The sequence below is a fragment of the Lactuca virosa genome, chromosome 1 (genome assembly GCF_052849685.1).
Source record: "Lactuca virosa cultivar CGN04683 chromosome 1, Lactuca_virosa_CGN04683_v6, whole genome shotgun sequence".
In the NCBI taxonomy this organism is placed as follows: domain Eukaryota; kingdom Viridiplantae; phylum Streptophyta; class Magnoliopsida; order Asterales; family Asteraceae; genus Lactuca; species Lactuca virosa.
The window spans coordinates 305,576,258-305,580,634 of NC_136426.1; the positions used below are offsets into that span (position 1 = coordinate 305,576,258).

The 4,377-nt window shown below is 33.9% G+C and overlaps 1 long non-coding RNA gene across 4 annotated transcripts; it reads left to right on the forward strand.

Annotated features, from left to right (window-relative positions):
• Positions 1-211: 211 nt before the first annotated feature.
• LOC145167674 (uncharacterized) lies at positions 212-4,145 on the forward strand. 4 transcript variants are annotated; one of them, XR_013741346.1, is made up of 8 exons: positions 212-776; positions 854-1,010; positions 1,097-1,208; positions 1,677-1,797; positions 1,898-2,048; positions 3,257-3,347; positions 3,435-3,551; positions 3,819-4,145. It is a non-coding gene; the product is annotated as an uncharacterized LOC145167674 (long non-coding RNA). The 4 variants fall into 4 exon arrangements; XR_013741336.1 differs by having other exon boundaries at positions 3,257-3,551; XR_013741328.1 differs by having other exon boundaries at positions 1,898-3,551.
• Positions 4,146-4,377: the final 232 nt, after the last annotated feature.

The window sequence follows — 4,377 nt, forward strand, 5'->3', positions numbered from 1 at the left end:
ATATATATATATATATTAAAAATGTCCTAAGTTAGCAACATTAAACTTGCTTGGGTTTTGACATATTTGATCCACAGCCTTTACATATTTTCCATTGTTGCCCTTCTGGTTTACATATTTGACTGGTCAATGGCTTTCATTGACTTCTACTTCCACCGCGGTTTACATATTTGACTGGTCAATGGTTTCATTGACTTCTACTTCCACCGCCCTTGCTACCCATGGGATGCTTACACAACTGCTTCCACCGCCTCAATTTAGATAGCTTTTCCCCCACCGTGTCTTCCTTCGGTTTCCTAACCATTCTTTATGTTAATTCTTCATTCATCACAATGGTTATCAGTTTCTCTGGAAAGCTCCTCCACCGTCATCATCTACTGGCCTTCGTACTGTTATCTCCGTTTTCCCTTTAATTGTTCTTCTTGCCCGAAGTAAACCCTCACCATCTTCATCGGTGGTTGTCGCTTACAGTGATGGTTGACCGACATCTGTATCCTCCACCGCTCTTTGTCTTCCCGATTGTTCCACTTTTTTCTGCTTCATCTCCCTTCACTCTTACTGATCCAGACCAACCTACAATCGGTGTCACACCTTTTTTTTTTTTTTTTTTTCCAATCGGTGCTATTCGAGAGAAAAATCGAAGCCGAAGGTAAAGCGAAATTGTCCGGACGATTCCACCTTCATCGGCTTCGTTGCTATCGACGCCTCTCTCACTCCACATCTACAGCTGATATGACAAAGTAACAGAGGTTACTGATTGAATCCATTCTCTTTAGGTATGTCAAATTCTTTCTTCTTCACTTTTCCACCATCGTCTGAATCGTTTTTTTACCAATTGTTGTTTGATTTGAAGGTTTTCTTTCACATCTCGGATTAACTGTGGTTTCCAACTTCTCTCAAATTTGAATGAATGTCAGTAGATTGCTTGATTTTGAATGCGCCTATCACTACAGAGATTTCCAATCGATCTTGCAGAAAGATATGAGTATTAATTTTTTTCCCATTTTCAGGTTGATTGGAGTTCAATCCTTTGTTGTTATTCATTAACGTGTTAAGGAGATTTTACAATACTAAAAAAATCTGGTTTCTGTTGTAGGAGTTGAATCAATTGCAGTGCCTCGCCAAATTATCAGTCAACATGCTCTGAATCCATTCGCTCCACCCTGTGTTCCCGATACCTGCTTTCTTCATCAGCTCCATCACATGAGGTAAATCACTTTCAATCCTAAAATTTGCTTTATAGATCTTCTACCCACTAGATATTCGATGTAATGCCCATGTGAATTTTATTAATCATCTAATCTCAATGTTTTGTTGGTACAGACAAACATTCCAATACCAAAATGAGTTTTTAAACTGGATTGTTGTTTCTCACTTTGTTATCCCTTTTTAAAGTGATTCATTAATCGATGGTCCAGCTCAAGATAGGTTCTAGGTTACTTCTTTTGTTAGTTAGAGTCTACTTTCTAGACAAAATAATTTCTGTCAGTTGCATAAATTGCTAAAAAATTCTTGAGGAATGATACAAAAAATGACCTGCTTTCAACTCCTATTGTTTTAAAATTAAATTTGGTTCATTTTTATTTAAATCAAGGTTTATTTGAGGCAAGGTACTTCATTTATGTAGAAAAATTTATTACTACAATATATGTTCATAATCATTCTTAAATGAATAGGTGACTTATTGGGACCCTGGATCAGCAAAAAGGGCTTGTGAAGACCCCAACCCCGTGATGGATTGACGAAGAGGTAACTGTAATATCGCATCTGTTGGTCGTTCTCGAGCTTCTCCTCAAGGTTTTGTCACAATCTTTTTAAACAAAACTAAATTATTTAATATGTTTTCTTTAAAGAAAGAGAAATAATTTAATATAATGTGTTTTGATCGAAACCCCAGGAAGGAATCAACGTGGGAATATTGCATTTCAAGGGACAAATACAATGGGCCAAGGTGCATCATCATCTTACAGTGGTGTACCACCACCACCACCACCACCACTTGCTCCTCCTCCGCCACCTCCACCACCACCTTCCGTCATGTATCCACCGTATGGATGAGTTTTTCTTACACTTTTGTGAAGTTTAGGTGAAAAAGCGAACTAAAAAAAAAACATTTATAAATTGATAAAGAAAGTTGGTCTTGACAGAGGATAAGTGGGTATGGGGGCATATATATATATATAGATATAAATGAGTTGGCAACAGGAAATGTTTTGCCAGTGTTCGAATGGCATATACTGTTGACTTTTTTATAATTACTTGTGTTCAACTATCAAACTAACATAATCATAATTCTACACCATGTTTAAACTTTCCACTAAGATCCCTCTAACTCTTATATAATGATAGATAATATGAGCTTTTTTTTTTTTTTTTTTTTTTTTTTTTATATATAATATAAGATTCTTTATCAATTAATATTCTATTTTAATATACAGATATAAGATGTTATTTTTTTTTCCTAACAATTGGTTGCTTTATTGCCAAGTTGGCTGCCATTGCAGGTTACAGAAAACTCCAGACAACCTTCAGCTTTTTCAGATTTAAATGGTCCCAGTTAACTCTTTATGTTAATTATATAAACTTATCAATTAGTAATTTTTTAATGAAAAAAAGATCGATTTAATTCGCTGTTAAAATAGGAAAATATATTCAGTTGTTTTTAATTTAGGATTTTGAATCTGCACTTCTTGGTTAAACTGTTTGTTTTATTTACCAAGTTTTTCTTTTCCTATGTTAGTTACTAAAGTGTTAGTTAATTTAGTTATTTCATTTATTTAATGAGCTTTTTATTAAGGAATGTATACTAAATCCGTCTGAATGTGATTGTAAAAGAAGTTGTTAATTTGGGTCATAATTATTTCTTCTACTTGGTATTGAACTTTGAAAAATCTATCTAATTATAGCATTGTACTTTTAAATATTTTTCTAATTAAAACGTTGCAGTTTAACGCAAAAAGGGAAGAAAGTTTCCTTTTTTTGCATCAAGTCACAAAGAAACAGAAAAAGGAAAGTATGTTGCTATTTAACGCAATAAAATAAATTATTTTTCATTTTTACATTAGGTTAGCATGAAAAAAAAAACTAACTTGCCATTTTTTGCATCACGTCACAAAAGAGAAAACAAAAGTGTGGTTGTTGTCTGAAGTGCCTTCTGTTGTTTTGACCATTTTACCCCTGCTTGGTATCTTGCTTTGTTGTTGTCTTCATAGTTATAAACTTTGCCCCTGATTATTTTTCTGGCTTCTCATTGAAGGTGATGGGCATGGTGGTGAATGGTGATCATTGTTATCTAAATTTTGGGGTTTATTCTGAACTGGACTAAGTTGCCCCTACGTTTGCTTTTGGTTTGTTTGCTGGTGTACTTGAGAGTATAGTGCCTCTTCTCTTTCTTGCCCAATTTTACATTGTTATTGTTGGTTCTCCTGAAGCAGTTGCTGCTAATGGGTCGGTGTTGGACGTACTTTGTTTGGCTTGTATGCTGGTGTTTTTCTTGAATGAACTAAGAACTTGAGTTGAAAAACTAGTGCTCCTTTAATTTCTGAGTTCAGGTATATTAGTTTATGAGTTTTATTATTACATGTACACCAACATTTCGAATTCCTATTACTTATGAATATGATTTTTGACTTCCACCATGTTAGTTTCCTTTGTTTTCAAATTTTAGTCGGGAACGTAAAATTTTATGCATGAACTTTGAAGAACTGATGTGTTTGTTTTACAAATATCAATGTACCACCATTGATTAATTAAAGCAAATAGTTATTAAAGTTGGTTGTGGCTATGGAATCATTTAATGAAATTACACTCTTTTGCAGGTTGTACGCTATGCTTTATCCATGATGAATGCATCCAAAGCCAAAGCCAATAAAATAAAAAACAATAAAAAATCGTTAAGCTGAAGAATCATCGAGAGTATTTTGGGATTTCTTTTATGCATATGTCAATTATCGTACAATTTATGTCTTCGAATTATGTAATGTAAAACAATGTACTTGATGTGAACAATTTCAGTTGTAATATGTAATGTTGGTGACGATTGTGTTATTTCATGTATATTCACTGTGATAATATTTCAATTTATAGTCACACGAGCCCCAAGACGTTTCCGCCGTCTGGTTCGGGGGTGTGACATGTTGGTATCAGAGCATTGTTTATAGTGAACTAGCATATCTAACCATACATGATATGCAACTATAAATACAATGGAACTAAAACACTCTGAATAAAATGCATACATTAAAGCTATAACATTAAAAGTCTCTAGAGGAGATGGAACGCTGTGATTAAACCCAGATAGTTATGTTGTTATATTGGGGGTAAATATAGCTTGATCAACTATATTTATTCAAAATATGACCAACATGTGTTTGGGGA